Below are 21,075 nucleotides of genomic sequence, written 5' to 3'. Positions count from 1 at the left end.
CATGTGGGATGCTGGGACGAGCAGGTAGTCTATACGGGGCAAGCTGTGATGAGCCCCTGAGTGAAAAGTGAACTGGATACGGTCTGGGTGATAAGCTCTCCAGACGTCTGTCAGGACCCACGGCCTCTAGAAAGTCAGGGAGCCATCGGTAATATGGGCCCAGCTCTAGGGGTGGGTGCCGGTCTAGTGTGCCTGAAACCACTGAATTGAGATCTCCTCGCACTACTAGGAGTCCGTCTGGGAGTGATAGCAGTATGGATCCCAGGTCTTCGAAGGTGCAGCTTTGAAGGCCGGGTGGCACATATACAGACATGAGCGTCAATGTGTCCCCTCCCACTGTCCTGTTATCGCTATGTACCTACCCCAGTCATCAGACCAGGTGGAGGGTACAGTTAGTGGAAAGGAATGTCTCAGCATTATGCCAACTCCCCTTGAGCCCGTGGTAAAACCTGAATGGGCCACCAACTTTTAGCCCCACCTGTTTAGAGCCTTACAGGAGTTACCCACCAAATGTGTTTCTTGGAGCAGGATAACATCTGGGGTGTGTCTTCTAATGTGTTGCAATACTACACAATGTTTAACTTTGTCCCCAGGGCCGTTGACGTTCCAGCTCATCAATTTAATACTCTTGTCCCATTGTGTACTCAGCAGGACCTATGTATATCATATAATCCTACGATAAGGAGCAAATAGACTGTGTCGATTCAACAAAAACATACATCAGGTCTAACCCCAAGCCCAACAACCCCCTTCATGCTCCCCTGCACTCTGGGCTCGCAACTGCTCATAACTCCAACAATGCAGAGTGCCTGTTGCCCAACGTACTAACTAAAAGTAGAAAAGTGGGGGAGATGCGATGTCTCATCCCTCTCTTCCCCCCTGCATGCAGTTCTGTTTAATGCCCGAGAAGGGCCGGGCCGCATACTCATTACACAATAATTAGCGAGGTAGCTCAACAAGTCCATGTCTGCCATAACTGCTATATACCTGTGTCACACTCCTATGCAGATAGAGTTCAGTAAGGAGAGAGCGTCCGTTGCTCCCCAGAGCTGGCCCATATTACAGTTGCAGGAGTTGGGCTGGCCACTATCTCAGCGGGAATTTTGTTCCTCAGCTCCTCTCCACTCGTCCAGCCGTTCGGCAGCAGTCTCTGGGAAGTCAAAGAATCTGGTTTTTCCGTCTGCTTCTACTCCGAGTCGGGCCGGGAACAGCATTGCGTATTTTAGTCCTATTTCTCAGAGTCTCTTTTTGATGACAATGAAACATCGCCTCTGTTTCTGCACAGCTTGCGTGAAATCTGGGAAGAAGGAGATTTCAGCATTATTGCATCGAAGCGGCGGAACCTCTTTGGCAGATTTGTAGTATATTGTGTCTGTCGCAACAATTGAGTAGCCTAGCCAATATCTTACAGGGGTGGGTGGGGTGACTTTGGGTCGTCCCCCAGGAACCCTGTGAGCCCTCTCAATTACGAAGAGTTTCGATTGGACTTTAGGTTGTAGATGGTTGGTTATAAGGTTCTCCACGAAGAGGTCTGTCGTCTGCTCCTCTGCTTTTTCCGGCACCCCAAGAATGCGTATGTTGTTGCGCCTCGTGCGCCATTCAAAGTCATCCAATTTGCTTTCCGCGAATTTCCGGAATGTTTGCAGTTCTTGGATTTCATTTTGCAACTGTGCAGTGTCGCCCACCAGGCTTGCTGTGGGAATCTCTAGTTGCTTTACTTGTTCTCTATTTTTGGTGAAGTCTGCCCTGATGAGCATCATTTCAGAGGATATTGTGTCCATCCTCTGTTCCAGAGATGTTCTGACACCGGTGATTGACTCCTTGACGTCCTTAAGTGTGAGTTTAGGGAGGTCTCCCTCTGCTCCCCCTGTCGATTTATCTCTGAATTGCTGCTGGTCAGGGAGTGCTGCCTTTGGGAGGGTATATTGGTCAAGTTTGTTTTGTTGAGTGACTTTGGGGCCTCTCGTGCTCTACATCGTGGTCTGCTCTGGTTTGGCCCAAGTTTACGAGGTGGGGTATGGTGCCTCTGATCACAGTTCGTCACCAGCGTGGAAGTGGGGGAGTGTGTTCCTGTGTGGTTTTTGGCCCCTTGATGGTTGCGGGCACTCGTGGGGGAGAGAAAGGAGAGGGTGCAGGACTCTCCTCTAACACGCCACTTACAAGGGCTGGAAGGCGGAAAGGGAGAACTTGAGCCTGCTGTAGCTGCCACCCAAGGCCGCCACGTTATGTGTCCCCTCTTTGCGGTGTTTCCAGGGCCTTGTACACTGCTGTCTGCAATAGGTAGGAAGCCGCCACTTATGCTCTATTTTAAAAGCCCAAATTAATTTCCAGACTCTGGGTCCACCAATACCCCACTCAGCCCGTGATAGTCGCTCATCTTCTTGCGGGAATGCCCACCATCCAACCTCCACTGCGCGGTGCAGGATGCCGCTCTTGACTGGGGTGTAACGCTAGGGCCAAAGCAGGCTTCTTGGGGCTTCAGGCACGCTCTGGGCTCCCAATGCTGGCGGCGCCTTTTCCTCGCCACCACAATTCCACAGGGTAGGGCCGCCCAATCGGCCTCACCTCCATCCTCGACCTGCAGCCATTCATGGGCTCTATTGCCCTCAGTTATGGCCGGAGTGCAGTGCTGTTGCCAGTATGCACCCTCACCTCCCGATGACGGCGCTAGTTTCAGTGTAGGCCCAATCCCCGGGCCCACGTCGGACGCAGGCCGCCGTTCGTCGGTGTCCATTCAGGCGCAGCAGCTACCTTGAGTCCCGGCTTCAGCTCCAGGGAAGGCTGCAACCATTGATGAGTCTAACTTTGGCTGTGAAGTTCCCTCAGGCTCGAGTTTGGACTCGTTGAGGTCAGTGGAGCTTCCGACAGCCCATTCCCGACTCGGATGCCAGATTTGTGTGACGGATTTGCGGGTAGGAGAAAGATAGGACAAGCAACTCGAACTTGTAGCCATCGCGCTACGCTGCGTAGCCACGCCCCCATAAAATATTTTTTGATCGTGCTAAATTGGTTTGCAAACTTTACTGAGTAGGCTATTGGTTCATGTGTTGTATCTGATAGAAATATCTAGCCGCAGATTCCTTATCTTAGAATATCCCCAGGCGTCAGACTGGATCCGGAAAACTTTTTCCCCAGCAGTACCTCTGCACGCCGGGGGCGGGGGGGGGGGTGTTGTCGCCCGGCTCTGTCCTGACTTCCTCCGCGGAAGTGACATCAATGGAGCTATATATGAACCCCCTCCCCCTCCCCCCCCACCGCTCCCCCCGGCATGCTGGCACCTGTTTTCTTCCTTTCCATGTCTCAACGTGGATCCGGAGAAACAGTTACCTCTGGCCTGTTTTTTGTTTTCAGGCTTTCTCGAAGCCTTTTGTGGTCTGGGAACAGTGTGTGATGCCTTCAGGCTTCCAAGCAAGTGAATCCTGTAAGCGGCAGATGTCGGCGACAGATCCACACGTGATCTATATGTGGTGCTTGGGAGAGCACCATGACTCCGAGGAGTGCGGTGCCTGCCGCCGGCTGAAGCCAAAGTCCCTGCGGGAATGGCCCATTAGTTGCTGTCTGCCCAATGTCCCGTTTAAAGTCCTCCCGCCGCTTGTCTCCTTCTCGTTCGGGGGGGGGGGGGGTCAGTTTGCTTCAGGTCAGGGAGTCGTTCCCGCCAACGTCTATCTCCTTTCGCAGGCAAGCACAACAAAAAGAAGTCACGGAGGTCACTGATGTCACGAGACGGCGGGGCCCGCAGCTCCCAGTCTCCACTGGACACGGACCCTCAGGAGTGGACCCCCACTTACCCACCATTTCCTGAAGCAGATAGAGGCCTATTCTTGGGCCTTCCTAGCCATATGGGTCACCCCCTCTCCCTGGCACGCCTTCGGGCCCCATAGATGGGCTGGGGGCTCAGATTGGGATTTTGTCTGCGGGTTCGCCCTCTGCGCTGGTCGAGCACCCTGACTCCGGTTCTGGAGTCGCTGCGACGTCGAGACACAGCCCGGAGGGACATACTTCTCGCACGTCCAAGCCTTCCATGTCATCTCCGCACAGCCCTGTGAGGCTCCCGACGCCAGCTGAGGCTGCGGTGCAGTCCTCGAATCCGAGTCAACTCCGTTCCTCTCCACAGGTTCCTGCCTTGGTGGAGGTCATGTCAACGGCGGTCCGACGCCGGACAGACAAGGCTCCTTCAAAGTTCATCGATGTCGAGACCACATCGTCTCAACGCTGGTGCCATCTCCAGCCGTTCATCGGTTTGTGGAGGCCAACTCTGAGGAGGCCCCTGTGTGTTCACCAACCCCAGGGTTGTTTCGCTGTCCTTCTGGGCAGGACCCCATGCACTGGCAGGGCCTTGGATGTCCTCACGCTGTAGAGCCCCCACGATTTGGTGGCAGGATTAGCCTCATGCCGTCCCCTACGGATGACCTGTTGTCACCACCTCGAATGGCCACCGTGGCTAGTGCGGTTTTTGCAAGGGTGATTCGCAGGACTACGGACATTTTACAAGTGCAGCCACCCTCAGTCTCTCTGCTCTCTCATCACTTGCTGGATTTACTCCACCAGGGCACCGTGGAAGTGGAGCCCTTGTTGCCTTTTGGCGAGTCATTGTACGGCGCTCTTCTGGAGACTTGGGCGAGGCCCTCTTCGGGGACCTTGTGGATCGTGCCATTGCACATCGACATCGCCCTGCTCCAGAAGACCCGGTCTGTTTTTCCCTCCACCCTAGGGCTGGTGATTCAGGCGGCTTTGGTCTCGCTGCCTTCTACCCCTCCTCCGTTACTCCCTCCCATTTGGAAACTCAATGGTTGGAGTAGTGTGTCCGCCATGTCTTTGCGTTCACCAGTGCAGGCCTTAGATCCCTGAACACGTTGTGCGTGTTTGCACAGGCTACTTCTTCCCTTTGGGACTCGGTTGAGCGCCTCCTTCCCTCTCTTGCGGAGTGTCCTCGGACTGGCCTGGAACGGTTGATTCGTGATGGCTGAGAAATGGCGCAATGTTCCATTCAGTCGGCCATGGATACCGCTGATTCAGTGGGTCGAGCTATGGCCCGGTAAGCTGCTCTGTGCCTCCATGCCTGGCTGCGCAATGGCTGTTTCTCTGCCAACGTCCAGGAGGGTCTTGGGGATTTGCCCTTTGATGGGGTCACCCTGTTGAACAGACCCGCTGACTCAGGGGGTTCAACGTCTCGTGTAAGGGTTTCCATGAGTTCATGGTTTGTAGTCCTTGTTGTAGACTTTGGCTTATAGTTGCAGTATTGTCACTGCTTTTTCTGGTCCTCCGTCTCTGGGTTCAAGACGTTATCCGGACCAACTGTGCAGCTTTTCGCAGTCTTGTCCTTCTTTTGTTAAAGCTGGCCAGCTGTTTCTGTATTTCCTTTTAGTCCTCTGTGTAAGAGCTCGGCTCAAGAGGTGTCCCTTGTTTTAATAGGCTTGTGTGATACCCTATGTGGTGTACTTGTTGGCTACTGTATAGCTGCTCTTCCTGGAACAGGAGTTTCACGGCTTAAGTCTTAAGACACTTCTCTTTTGTCAACCGCTCTTCCTGCTGTTGTGGGAAATCCCCTCTAGTGATACCCATGGGGTTGGTGTGGTTCTCTCCGGGGGGCTATGTGTTGGTGTTGGTTGCGCTGGCACTGCTGTTCCCACCGTGATTAATCCATGTTATTGACTAGAAGTTCTCTTGGGACTTGGGTTTCCGTTGCAGACCCTCCTCCAATGGGGTATGGCGTTAGTATTTATTCTTAGTTACTGAATCTGCGGCTAGATGTCTATCAGATGAACAAGTTACTTACCTTCGGGAAGGATGTATCTGGTAGAGACACGGTCTAGCCGCAGATTCCTTAATGCCTACCCATTCTCCCTGCTCTGAGAGGACCTTTCCAGGTAGGATTCTACCACCTCGCCTCCTTACAGGTGGCCGTGGTCTTCGTGAGGGGTGGTTTCGTCACCTACCTCTGGGGCAGGGTGTGTCATTCTGTTTTGGGCACATTGGTCCTCCACCTATTCTCATTTTTGGTTGGCTAGGTTCTGTGCTTTTTAATGCTGCTCCACCTGGGTTCCTCCAGCGTGGAGATTCTTATGTTTTCCTATCCTTCCTCCACCCCCAGCTGTTTCTCCCCATTTCTTTGGGGTATCCTTGTCTATGCTGCAGTCGATTGGGTTGTGCCGTTATTTGACTATGCTACAGTTCATAGGACACTGTTGGGGGTGTGGTGAATATATTGTTCAATTCTTGTCACTTGCCGTGAGTCATGTTGTTCCAGTCTTGCGGTCCTTTACAGTTCCATCCTGTGGTTACAGACTGTTTTTTCATACAGTTCCATCCTGTGGTTGCAAACTGTCCTTCGTTTGTCATGCCATTCATTTTCACTGCTGTTGCCCCTTGAGGGGGGCCTGGCTCTTCACTTTAATGGGACTTTTGCTTGGGCGGGTGCTCTGTTTTCCCACTTAAGTTCCTACATGTCTTGAGTACTCTTTCAACATGGTGTTGTTAATCATTCTATGATTTCTTCTCATGTTATTTCAAAGGTTTTTGCTCTTTTTTGGCACACTGTTCCTATACTCTCGCAGTTTTTGGTGTGGCTCCGCATTGTAGCACAGAAAAGTTTCACTGTAGAAAACTGATGTAAGCACGCCGGGGGTGATCTTATATGGCTTCATTGACGTCACTTCTGTGGACAACGTCAGGACGGAGCCGGGTGCCGCCGCCCCGGCATGTAAAGGTATTGTTGGAGAAAAAGTTTTCCGGATCCAGTCTGACGCCTGGGGATATTCTAAGTTGAGGAATCTGCAGCTATACTGTGGCTCTACTAGATACATAGTTACCGAAGGCAAGTAACTCGTTTGTTAGGGACCAATCAATATCCAGCTCCTGTAGTGGTAACATTCCAAAGTTATGAAGCATACCTTCTTGGTAGTGTTGTAGCGGTGCCAGTCCCAGGGCGTCTGCAAAAGGAGCGTCCTTCAACTGCTGCTTCAACTTTAACATTAAAAAAGAACTAGTGGGGCTGGAGCCGACAAACTTAAAAAAATGTGCAAGGATGGCTGTACAAGAGGCATTGAAGATTTTATGCACTAATCCTCTAAAGTGCAGGGGAAGATTTGTAATGAACAATGACCGTATCACGCTAGAAGTTCTAGCCACCTGCAATTTGAAGGTCTGGCGAGCAGATGTGAGCGCTAATTCTTGTTGGAACAATGTGTTGCGTCTGCCTTCAAAGTTGGAAAGGAAGGCCACAATTAGCTATCTACAATTCCATGCGGAGGGAGAAACAAGACATTGTTGCAACAAGTGATTAACTGGGAAATTGACAAACTATACAGGACTCCCGCTCACATTCTGCAACTGTCTTGATCACGTAGCATTAGATATCTCCCGTTAGAGGGAACTCTAATGAAAGGGAGAATTGCCGGAACCAGAATTCCTTTCAAATAGCAAACTATATTTAGGCACTTAAGTATTATATGTGGCGTGAATTTAAACATGTTTGCAAACTAGTGACTGTCCGACAGTAGAGTAGCTTTCTTCTCCAGTAATAAAAACTTCCGTATTAGTAAGTGCACAATGATATGTAAAGGGAAGTGACCATAATTCATGAATAGAGCTGCTTCCAAGAGGTTCATATCTACCTACAGGGGAATGTTTCTTGCAAGCTGTGAATTGAAATGTTGAGATAGGTAGTGAAATAACACCATGTATCAACCACACCACCAAAGGCGTTTCAGCTATGGTGAATGGGAGTTGTTCTAATTTCTCTAAATGCAGTCTTGTGTAGGTCGTGTCTTTCATGGCCATCATTGTAGTTAGTGTGTTCAATTAAAAGGCGGGAACACATCGCTGCAATTTAAGTAATGCGATGGATGCGCCCATTTTTTAGTTTTTGAAGCATCCAGCTAAATTGCATAATAGATCTAAGCTGACTTTGCTCATTGTGCAATGTTGACCTGTCACTCTGCATAATATCAATAAAGGACAACACAATATTGTTTAAATTGTAAATGAGATGACAACGTATTAATACTATTATCGTCAACAGCAAGTACTTTATCCAAAATATCTTGATCAATTTGACTTAAACTTGCAGCAGCTTCCATCTGGTATAATGGCCAAAATGTATTAAAAGTAACATATAAATCTTTTCGCATGTAGGGATTTGGGACCTAAAATAAAATCTGATAAATCCATGTCTCCGGTCAGGAGAAAAAGATGTTTCGCTGCAGACAGTGTGGAATGTTCCAACCATTGTTGACATAACCTTCCCACCGAATAGGTGGTAATAATACCGGAGTGTGTCGGCTGGGAGTATCTGGGATCAGGTTTACTGGATTTAAGCACAGGTGTGAAATTATGAAAACAGGCATGACAATCATGTGTGTCCACTGGCCACAGCAACCACCTGCCAGGACTCGAAAATAAGGAATAAAATGTACCATACTGCACCCTGCTATTTAATTGGTTTTCAGTGTAGTTTGTCACACTCTGCCAGTTATCAAAGTGGGCCACAGAGGGAAATGTTGGGGCATTCATTTCCTTTTAGCAAATCCCAGACAGTCTCCTGGATTGTTCAAGAAAATAATTTGAAATAAGGTTTCTGTTCCCTGAACCTGGCAAGACTTCATACCCCAAATGGGTTTCAGTCAATAGTGTCCTTCCAGTATTCATAGCCTTTAAGGGTTAACTGAGCTCCTATATACAGCTACGTTTAACAACCTGTCTGAGTTAGCATATTTTTTGATGGGGTGGGAACAAGTTTTAAATATGACATGGGATCTGTAGTGTGATAGCGTGTAATATACGTAAACTTGTAATTGTTTTTGGAACTCACTTGAGGGGAAGTTGGACAATGTTCCCATTGTGTATAACTAAAATGGGGACACTCACTGTCCACTGGCTCTGTGCAGAAAATGATGTCCATATTGATGACGGAACATATCAGCATAAATAGCTGAATTAAGATATAGATACTCTGTAAATCCTATGCGTTCTGAACTAGAGTATCCTACTATTTTTTAATCCATGCCAGTATCACAATCATCCAAATGTAACCCAGATAAGATTACATCACCCATAGAACTTTGAATACATATGGTATCTGCAGGATCTCCGTGGGGCTGAATCCTGTGAAACCTCACATCACCGAAGTACACCCAAGAACCGTTCACCTGCTGCAACTTCACCTTCGCTTGCCTCCGCACACCTGACCTGCCGACCGCACGGCCTACAAGAACAGGACCACCTAATCTGCATCCTACCCAACACCTGCTCCCTCACCAGATAAACAGTAGAGATATGGTATTTGCTCGACTCCATCTCTCCGATGTCTCCTTCACGGAAACCTGGATGAATCCCAACTCGGCCCTAAACGTCGCAACCGCCATCCCAGACGGCTACAAAATCATCCACATGGACCGTGCCAACTGGCCTGGGAGAGCATCGCCTTCCAGATCCAGACCAACCCAAACGTCACCCTCTGAGGCACCCTCATCTCCAGACCTCCTGTCCCCCTTGAGCGATGAAATCCGCTATGGCTTTGCTGATCACGCTCTCGCCTCAACGGACAACATCCTCCTCTGCGATCTCCATTTCTACCTGGACAACCTCGATGACCACAGCACATCATCCCTACTAGATAACCTCAACACCATTGGACAAACAACTGGTCTTGTCCCCAACCCACTCCGGACACACACCTCTCCCCATCTTCTCAGTCAGCCACACCTCCAAACTATATTGGACAGACCACCACTGTGTCCATTTCTACTTCACCAAACCCACCGAACACCACTGCGACCCGTGCAGAAGCTGAAATAAGATCTCCGAAGACTAGCTTGCCACCACCCTCAGCCGACCACCACGAGGCTAACACCTCAGCATGCAGCCTCCACCAATGGATCTCCAATTGCACCGACACACTGGCCCCCTGTTAAAGAAACCCTCTGCCAACCAATGGGCCTCAAGAACTATAGACCCATCTCTGCTCTCCTTCCCAACCAAAGTCCTAGAGAAGGCCATCAATGCTCAACTCACAGAATTCATCAAGACAACCCACACCCTCAACCCCTCCCAGTCAGGCTTTAGAAGCAACCACAGCACTGAGACTGAACTCCTTGCTGCAACAGACATCTGCACTCTCCTCGACCGAGGAAAGAATGCAGCCCTCATCCTCCTCGATCGCACTGCCACCTTCGACACAGTCTCCCACCACTCCGTCTGCACAAGTCTCCACAATGTCATCATCCGCAGCAAAGCGCTAGATTGGATCTTCTCCTTCCTTACAAGCCGAACCCAGAGAGTCTGTCTCCCACGTTCTCAAATCCTACAGAGATCACAGGCGAAGTCCCCCAGGGCTCCTCCCTGAGCCCCACCCTCTTCCACATCTACATGACCCCGATCGCAGCCATTGTCAGAAACCACAGGCTCAATGTTGTCTCCTACACCGAAGACACACAGCTGATCCGACAGCTGCTAAGAGCAACTTCCACGACGTGATGAAAGCAGTAGCAGCCTGGATGAAGGAGAGCTGCCTCAAACTCAGGGATGTAGAATTCTTCTAGCCCAACGCTCGACACCCAGGACCTATTGTTTGGGTCAAGGGCAATACGTTTTTATGTGTATTTTGTTCTTCGTACAAGTAGGCCCAACCCCCTGCAGCACAAGCCCTTTGGCTGCCCATTTGCAGTACCACATTATGGATCAGTGAAAGGCACTGTCTGCAGTTAAGGTAATATTTGTGTCCGTTTGTTAATGCTGTTCAAACTTGTATTTATGGTTCATCAATTGAAAGCCTTTATTATTGGGGTGAGTGCTCTGAATAAATGGAAGGTCAGACTGCACTTCTGTCAGTGGTTCCAGTACAAAAATGTGTACACACGTTTTCAAAGTTTAGCAATTTGAGGCTATGTATAAGGCTCCTAGAATGTGCTCGGATTTGATGCAAATATTTGCAGAAGCTTGAAAACAAGATTGATGATTCTTTTCTTTCAGAATAAAATGTTCATAAAAAAATGAAAGCAGGATAACATTTATTTTTTGCTAAACTACTGTAAACTCTCAGGTACAATTTCTTTGCAGCATCATTTAGTAACATGTGTTGATGCATGCTAGTATTTCCCAAAAATATTCATAATGGAAAATCAGTGTAACCTGTTTCAATAAGAATATGGGAAACAAAAATAAACAAACATTGGCAAAGCAGTAGGTCTGAAATTGATGGTCAGCTTTGTAGTTTTGTCAATGTGTGACTTGTTTTGGCATGGTTTTTCTAAAACCTTATTGGTGTGGGAGGCCCCTCACCATTATAACCAACATTGACAAAAGAAGAAATTGCGAATGTGCGTGTATGACTATTAAAATGTCTATAGTATAAGACCATGCAATAGGAATGATCAGGTTTCATGACAGGAAAAAGAGGGTTATTCATTTGAGATCCACAGGGTTCAATTACTAACTGGTGCTCCAGTTGGGAAAGAAGGTCCTTAACAGGTGCTTTAGCATCCCGTTTAATAGGATACTGTAGCTGTACTCCTGTGTGGACCTTGTAGGAATGACCTAGAAAGGAGTTTCTTTATCCCAACCAGTATTGTTAATTTAAAGTGCTCGGGCCAATGCAAGGGCCCATTCAGATGCATAGGCTTATTTGACAAGGTGTGAAATATTGCTTTAATTGTACATTTAACGTCAATTCAATTTGAATATCTAAAAGATATAGTCTGCCTGGAGGGGCTATGTGTGTCTGCGGTTTCAACCACAATAAATGTTAAGGTTTGTTTTCACTACAAAAAATTGGTGGAGATTTTGGCGTACTAAGGTGACTTCTGTTGAGGAGAGTCAATGCCCAACTCTTGTCTAGGATGGGGGGTTCTCACTTTCTGACATATTTAGCCGATAAAGTTGCAACTTTCTTCTTCTGAAAAGAGGGTTTATATGGAGGAGGCCTGCCCTTCTTTATCTACACGCCAGCAGAGCGTAGTGTCTCCCTTTTTGGCTTCACATACTCTAGTCTGCAGTCAGATTGTCCTCCTCTGTCATATTGTGTAAGAAACTGGCTCTATATATACTGCACCAAAGTGAGGTACAGTGTGTATAGAGTCCAAGGGTCTCCAGAGGTTTGGCAGAGATTAAGGTTAGATAGAACCTTACTCTCTAAAGTGGTAGCTTGGTCGAGCAGTAAGGCAGTATTAAAGGACAGTGTTAAGCATTTGATGTACACACACCGCAAATGAATTCACACACAAACTAAACTCTAGGACAATTGTTTTTGTATACAAAAGATACTGTTGTTTTATTTCTAGAACCAAGCAAGCCTGGCACAGGTATGCAAAAAATACTTTGCAGTAGTAAATTGCTTGTATGAACAAAGTTCAAAATTGCAGTATAACTTGTACTGGTTTTGTTTACAGTTTTAAGTAAGCAGTTTGCAACACTTAGCAGGTATAGTACATTCGAATGAATGGGCCTTTTAAGTAAAATGCAGTTAATTACTTTTCAGATTGCTTTTGCTAACACAATGATGGATCCTAGATTCAGCACTGGGACATTTCCTTAAAACAGACGAGTAAATGCGTTTTAGTTAGAGGTACGATTTTTAAAGAATATTATTGCATTCCAAAAGTTGACACTTAGAAACATTTTCACATAGAACCACCAACGTTATCCTATGGGAGGAAATTCAATTTGCAGGTAAGTTGCTTTTCTTACTCCGTGCTGGATACCTAGATTCAGCACTGGGACATTTCCTGAAAACAGTTGAGAAAATGCGTTTTGGTTATTCGAGTGATTTTTAAGGAATATTCTTGGCATTTAAAAGTAGACACAACTTTTTGGGAGAAAAAGTGTCAATGTTATCCTATGAGGAAAAATGAGTTCTCTGTTTCGAGTTAAGTAATTGGTTTTTTGAGTTAGGGTTCTGGGGTTAGACTCAGGGGGACTCCCAGGGTCAGTGATGCACTGGTTTTGCACCCTCAGCGGCACTTGGGCGGCCGGGTGCAGTGTGTTGAGGCCCAGTGTTATCCTATGGAGGATAGGGGGACTCTGTTTGGTGGCTGCTGGCAAGCAGGTCACTGGGTTGTGAGAGCAAAGCTCCTAGGGTTAAGCTCAGCGACAATAGGGCGGCCGGGTGCTGTTTTGAGGTCAAGTGCCCTGTTGATTTCAATGGAGATTCTCCGGGACAAAAAAACACTGCAGGCTCAGGGACGAGGATCTTCCTGGAGTGACCACCACTTTGAGGGGTAGGTTGGGGTGTTGAGGGATGGTTAGGCACCGCTGGGTTGGGCACACAAGGCTGTGTGGCGTCGGGTGCAGTGGTACCTTTGGATGTTGGATTTTCTTACCCGCTCTGGTCGCAGTAAGGGGGGTCCTCTGGATTCAGGCTGCAGGTGTCGTCTAGAGGCTTGAGGCAGGTCAGGATCGCCGGGGGGACCTCCTCGTGGTATTTTTCTGCTCTGGCTGGGTTCGGTGGGTGCAGAGTGGGCTGGATTCGCGGTTCCTGGCTGGCACCAGAAGCTGCAGTTTAAACACGTCCAATGTTCATGGGAGAAACAGCTTGGAAAGTGAATGCAGGCAGGCCCTCCAGGGTTTCTGAAGTTGCTGGCTGCTGAACACGCCAGGGTTTTCGCAGGAGCAGGTTCGAGGGGAGACCGACCTGTAGGGCTGGGTGTCAAGTCAGTGGATGTCATCCTCTTGTTAGCTCTGCACGGCTATTCGTCCTTCTCTTCTCTTCTTTTCTTGTTGTTGCTGGATCTGAGGAAGGAAGGTTCAGGGTGCCCCTAAATACTAAATTTAGGGGCGTTACAGGTAAGTAATGGACAGGGACAAATGGGTCCCTTCCCTGGGGTGGGTACACCCCCTACTCTGCCACTCTCCAGTGGGAGGGGGCCAGGAGCCAGTCCCTGGTTGGCTGGGTCCCCCATCCTCAAGATGGTGGGGACTCGAGGTTGTGCTTCACGGTTGGCAGAGGTGGGCACACCTCTTTCTCACTTGTTTTTTCCGCCGATTCTCCCGCCCAAAGTGGGGGTAGAACCAGTGGGGACCAGTTGCTGAAAGCAGCAAATGGTCTGGAGAGACTCACAAAGGCAGCCTTCCTTTGAAGGTTCTCCTTCATGAACCCTGCTCACCCTGGGGGAGGAGGCTTGGCACCTCGTCCCAGGATGTGCATTGTTTCAGGCCCCCGAGAGCAGCAAGCTCTCGACCCAGTGGTCCAGAAACTTGTCTGGTGGTGGCAGCCTAAGCAGCCACTCAGTCAGGTCACTAGGAGTTGGTCGAGTTTCAGGGGGCATCTCTAAGATGCCCTCTGTTGTGCATTTTACATTAAATCCCACACTGGCATCAGTGTGGGTTTAATGTGCTGAGAAGTTTGATACCAAACTTCCCAGTCTTCAGTGCAGCCAATATGGTGATGTGATGTTCGTAATGACAAACTCCCAGCACCATACAATCTTAATGGCAACACTGAACTTGCCGTACTCAGGAATGGACCTGGGTACTGTAGGGGTACAGGGCTCATGCACCTGTACCCGAACCACTGGCATAGGGCACCCAGCTAGAGGGGTGATTGAGGTATGCCAGGGCAGTGGTTTGTGTGCATAGCACACAGGGATGTGTGCCATGTTGACTGTTTACTTTGTTCTGCACCAAGACACGCAGCCTGCAAAGGCAGTGTGCGAGTGTCAGGATACAGGACCTCTAAGGGTGGCACAATAAGTGCTGCAGCCCTTAGAGGCCTGGGTACCTGTGGTACCTTTTACCAGGGGCTGACCTGTGGCCAGAGATGCCAATTGGGTTAGTTTGTGGAAAAAACACAGGCCCTGGTAACCTGATTGGAATGGACCCAGGGCACACCAAGAAAAAGTGTATCAGTAATCTGTCAAAAAGGTGGTGGGGGGGGTTACTGCAACAGAAACCCACTTTCCTACATATTGTTGATTTGACGTTTCCTGAAAGGACAGAAGAGAACGTGCATCAAATGCCTGATATCTGTCTGGAGACTTGATTTTAGTGTGATTGCGAAAATTGGCATCCTTGTCAGAGCTAGGCTTGTCAAGTGGCGGTACCAAAGGTCTGGTTCCTAAACTATTATGCCCTAAGAATGTTTATACATTAGCTGCAAGTCGCTGGCATATCGCCAAAGATGCTGCTTCAACTTTAACATTAGAAAGAATCATTTCGGTGAGACAACGGGGAAAATTACACACAAGTTTCATCCCCAAATGTAGGGCAGGACCTACCCCATGTTCATTTTGTATTTGTTGTGAATGTTGAACAACAAATAGAACAGTAGAACAGCCATCGTGGAGTGCCATGACAAAGCGTGTAAACTGTGGGAAAAATAGTCCGCCAGATGTTGCAGTCAGTTAAAGTGGGAACCATTCCAGTGGGTAATCACATAGTTAAGCCTGTGCTTGTCCTGTGGTCCCGTAAGGGGAAACACAGCTTCAACGTGATCGATTTTGTTTTTTGGGCATTCCAAAAAGGTATGTTCGAGGCATATGAGCTGCAGTTTCGACACTTTGCATCAGATCGCCACCTGGTGTTGGGTTCAGATGATTGCATGTTGTTGTCTTGGAATAAGTCTTTGTAGTCACGAAATAGGTGACTCCTCCCTTGGACGATAGTGCGCATGGGCATCGGCTCCATCCTTGGATTGTTTTTTCCGCCACTGGGTTTGGATGAAACTTTTCTGCTCCGGTTCGAAATCTACTCATCAAGTACTTCGACGCAATTCCGGTCGTCGACGCGGGCCGTTGGGCCTACCCTCGCCGTGAGGCCTACATTTCATGAAAAGGACACTATTAAAAAAATGCCCCGAGTGTGGAGCAACATTTTCACACAGTGACCATCACGAGGTCTGTAACCTGTGCTTATTGCCAGAACACGACGAATCCAGCTGCACAGCCTATGCATCTTTTTGATCGAAAAAGACCATTCAGGATCGGAGGGCCCTTCGACGCGACATGCAGAGATCAGCACCGGAACCAGTGGATATCTTCGAAGGTCCATGTGTCCCGGAGGAAGATTCGATGATCTCCAGATCGTATCCGAGGCAGATGACTCCGATGACTCCATACCTTCAGGTCAACGCATGAGTACCACTGCCCCTACCCCAGCCCAAACACCAAAATCAAAGGCAAAGGTCAACACTCCACCTGTGGGGCCCAGTCGAGACCGTAAAAACAATTTGAAAGCCCCGCCATCGAGCCCGGCTCCGAAGAAAATAATAAAGCTTCCCGGTAGCTCCATATCGAGCAAACCGCTTGTCGCGATACCACCTGCTCCCTTGGCACCGAAACAAAAAGAAGTCCCGGTTCCGAAAGACACTCCGAAACCGTCGACTCCGAGAGACAAAGCGGCTCTGAAAACACCGAAGCTTGTTTCCGATGGCCCGAAAACAGCTTCCACTCCGAGGCCGATACCCTCGATGCCGAAACAAATAAAGTCTGCTTCCGATCCTTCCAAGTCCATGAAACAGGCTTCGGCTCCAAAGACAATATCTCTGGTGCCGAAAGCTACGCCAAAGGACTCAACATCGGCTCCTAAGTCTAAAGACAAGCAACAAACCAGTTTGAAACCGAAAAAATCGGCGCCAAAGCCTGTGCCTCAAGAAGAGGAGCTTTTACAAACAGAAAAGGATCTACATTGATCCAGAGACACAACATGTTTCCACTACACCACACAGGAAGAGGAAGTCCGATACAGCACCTACACCTCCAGTGCCTGTCAAGAAGGACTCTGCCACATCTCCTATGCACCCTTCTTCTCCTGTATCTCCTTCTCCTGCTCTTCCTTTAAACATTTCACCTCCAAATTCTCCTCCTCATTCTCCACAACATACACCTCATCAGGATGTTGATAATGATGAGTATAGCATGGGGGGAGGCAGAGACCTAGATGACCTTTTTCCCTACCAAACAGGTTCACCAGACTGGGAGTATCCAAACCCACAGGATGTACCAGATATTCCTGACCCACATGTATATACATCTAAACCTTCTCCTCCAGAAGACAATATTGGGTTTGAACACTTGATTACCAGGGCTGCCATCTATCACAATGTCACCATGCATTCAGATGAGGCAGAGGAAGATTTTTTACTAGACACTTTTGAACAATCCTAAAAATCTGTGCAAATACTGCCAATGATTAAAGGAGTCATTAAACATGCACCAGAAGTGTTTAAAGATCCTGTAAGAGCTAGAATTATAAACCCAAGGATCGAGAAAAAGTACAGAGCAGCTCTTGGCGATCCTGCCTACATTAAAGGACAGCTACCCTTAGACTTCCTAGTAGTTTCAAACGCTAGGAAAAGAGCAAATTTCCAAACTTCAGGTGAAGCACCACCTCCTGATAAAGATCATAGATGCTTCAGGAAAAATAATAGCTGCCCAAGCTAGCAATACATGGCGCATCGCTAACACACAGGCCCTCCTCGCAAGATACGACAGGGCTCACTATGATCAGCTAGAGAAGCTCTTACAACATCTACCTGACCAATATAAGGCACAAGCAGATGACCTCATACAAGAGGGTAAGCTTATATCAAATGCCTCTATTAAATGTGCACTAGATGTAGCAGACACTGCATCCAGAGCAATAAACACCAGTGTCATCCTTAGACGTCACGCGTGGCTATGCATTTCAGGATTTAAGCAAGAAGTGCAAACTACTATCTTAAATCAACCATTCAACCAACAACAATTGTTTGGTCCAGAGGTAGACACAGCACTTGAAAAAATTAAAAAAGATACTGACACAGCCAAGTCTATATGAGCGCTGCTGTCCACCCAAGCAAGAGGCTCCTTTTGTCGCTCCTTTTACAGAAGAGGCTCCAAACAAGCTGGAACAGACAATTCAGCTTCCTTTAAAACAAATACACAAACATCCTCTAATAAAGGATATTTTAGAGGAGGCTACAGAGGCAACAACAAGGGAAGAGGTCGCGGAAATAACAATAGTCGAACCTCTCCCAACACAAAACAGTGACTTCCTTCTGCTCCCCCAACAGCATTCCACTCCTGTAGGGGGCAGAATAACACAGTTCCTACCGGTCTGGAATTCCATCACAACAGACAAGTGGGTAAGACAAATTATCCAGTATGGTTACTGCCTAGAGCTTACAGCAACCCCTCCACATATACCACCCAGGCAGCATCCAATGTCCACAGAACATCTAATGATGCTCCAACAAGATTTCTCTCATTGCTGCAAAAAGATGCAATAGAGCTAGTTCTGTTAAAACATCAAGGAACAGGGTTTCTTCACTCTATTTCCTAATACCCAAAAAGGATGGAACACGAAGACCAAGACCAATTCTAAACCTGAGGCCTCTCAATCTGTACATACACTCAGATCATTTTCACATGATCTCTTTACAACAAGTGCTCCCATTGTTGCAACAAGGCGATTTCCTAACCACACTAGACCTCAAGGATGCCTACTTCCACATTCCCATACATCCTTCTCACAGGAAGTACCTCAGATTTGTACTAAAGGACAACACAATCAGTTCAAAGTCCTTCCATTCGGGGTCACAACTGCACCACGAGTGTTTACAAAGGGCCTAGCAGTAGTAGCAGCACATCTCAGAAGACAACATATCCACGTCTTCCCATACTTAGACGATTGGCTCATAAAAGCCAAGTCATTCAATCAGTGTGTCCTACACACATCTCAAACAATTCAAACACTGCACAACTTGGGTTTACAATCAACTACACCAAGTCACATCTCCAGCCCTCTCATGTACATCAATACCTAGGGGTTAACATAAACACCAATACAGCTCTAGCTTATCCCAGTCCAGCCAGGATACAGAGCATTCAAGCCAAGAGTGTTCATGCAATTAATAGGGATGATGGCATCCTGCATTTTTATTGTACCATATGCAAGACTGCAAACGCGCCCATTGCAGGAATGTCTAGCACATCAGTGGAATCAGGCACAAGGACAACTAACAGACCTGGTGTTGGTGGACAGCCGCACACATCGCTCTCGGCATTGGTGGAACACCAAAAACTTGTCCACAGGGCGGCCGTTCCTGGAGCCAGTTCCACAGATAGTACTGACAACGGACGCATCCCTGTCAGGTTGGGGAGCACATCTGCTCCACCACACAACTCAGGGAAGATGGACCGCTCAACAAAAGGTGCTTCACATCAATCACCTAGAGTTGCTGGCAATTTTCCTAGCACTAAAGTCCTTTCAAGTGCACATACGGAACAAAGCTGTCTTAATCCGGACGGACAACATGACAGCCATGTACTACATACAAAAACAACTATCTTCTTATACCACTCTGCAAATTTGGTCGCCGTCTACGGCTTTTTTGTCGACACCAAAGCCATCTTTACTTCAAAGGTGTGGCTCTAGTTTAAAACCTTTATCCCCTCTGCACATCTCACCACAAGGGGTATCCCTACAGGTTCCAGACAAGTTGATGGATTCTGTGGACATTGAGGAGGATTCTGTTATTGAGGAAACATTTGGAACGGCGACAAGTCCTTCCGAATTAAACATTAAATATCAGGAGGACGATCAAGAAGATCAGCATTCACCTGAGCATGTGCATTCGCCTGTAACCACTGTTTCCTCAGCTCAGGTACCTGTAGCATTGCTTACCAATCTTCAATGCATGCTGGGTGACTATTACAGGCGTTTTCCGCCATCGGAGTCAACAGGTTCTGTACCTCCTACACCTGTGGTGCAACCGCCTAGACCAGATTTCAGACCCCCAAGGTCTCCTCCACCTGCATCATCCAGCTGGCCTCTGAAGAGCGGAGCATTCTGCTTGGGATGTAGTTAGCTAGGCTGTTTTTGATGTCGCTGGGGACCTGGCCAAAGATGGCTGCTTCAGCTTCTACTACAAAAATCACAGGAGCCCCTGCTGCGGGGACTCCACGTTGCGTTAAATGTTGAGTTACCGCTGGGCGGCAGTTAACAGAAATAATTTGCGCCATGACTAATTTGCAGTAGATTCAAAGTGTAGCACAAACGGGGTTTAAACCTTATAATATTCAAGCTTGAAAAACCAACATATTTACATGTTACCTTACGACTGTGGAAGATAAATCCCTGACACCACAGATGTCTCTGATAAAAGGTGCCTGGGTATTGTGGATAAGCATAAGCTCTGCTCAGGGTTTCCTCAAGTATGGATTCTGCTCAGGGATCATTGACCATCGGCAAGTAAGGACCGAGTATGAGCCAGAGTCTGACTAGCTATAGTGCCTCATTTGCTCTCATAACATTATCAGTGAAACAAGTGAATTGGCACCCCAGATCACAACACTCTCGATCCTCTCCGGGTTAGCGGTAACGGGACACACCCTTTCGCTCTCACTCGTACTTGTCCACAATAAAATAAAAAAGACACAAAGGAAGTTTAGAATATTTATTCATACTATTGTGTCCTAAAATGCAATATTCGTGCCACATATTTAGTAAAAGCCCTGTCATGTTATAAGGCCGAATATCCTAACCCCCCTCCCCTTCTACTGAAGCTAAATGCTTATATATCAAAGATATCTGGGATTAGTGACGGACCCAGTACCTTAGCATACACAGATGGATGTTCTACATCTCAGCTGACATAGCATTATTCTTTCAGAACCGTTGCCCAGTGTGTCTACTTAAATTCTTGTGCTCGGTTATATGACAAGACATGTGTACTCATAAACAGCAGCTGCATTCTCGTGTTCTGTCTAGGTGCTAGGGCCTGACCAGAGAAAATAGCAAGGGCCATTGTTGTTGACCTTGACTGTAGGGTTCAGTCTTAATCCCAGGAAAAGAACAGAATACAAAATTGTATGCAGGTTGTGTGAAATTACATTTTGGCACAAAAGCAAGGGTGTTTATATAGTAAAGCGTGCAAAAGAAAATGTGGCCTGCAACATACAAAATTAGGGTAACATAGGGAAAACAACAATGGCTGAAACACATAACACTTGCTCTACTAGGAGCTCACTACATAAACATTCACTATTCCGCCCTTTACTGGGAACTTGCAGTGCAGTACATTTGTGTCCTACTATTTCCTGTAGTGGGGGCTCACCACATCATTTTAATTATTCCTTCCATAAACAGCTCACCACACACTATCAT

General features: G+C 47.7%; 1 protein-coding gene across 2 annotated transcripts in view; it reads left to right on the top strand.

The window, feature by feature from the left end:
• The window catches only part of LOC144823334 (mitogen-activated protein kinase kinase kinase 6-like), a 1,091,718-nt gene that overhangs the window by 276,695 nt on the left and 793,948 nt on the right, over nt 1–21,075 (top strand). The window lies entirely within an intron of this gene.

The sequence above is a fragment of the Lissotriton helveticus genome, chromosome 3_1 (genome assembly GCF_964261635.1).
Source record: "Lissotriton helveticus chromosome 3_1, aLisHel1.1, whole genome shotgun sequence".
Taxonomy (NCBI): domain Eukaryota; kingdom Metazoa; phylum Chordata; class Amphibia; order Caudata; family Salamandridae; genus Lissotriton; species Lissotriton helveticus.
The sequence above is the reverse complement of the archived record's forward strand: the minus strand, read 5'-3'. Positions and strand labels throughout refer to the sequence as shown.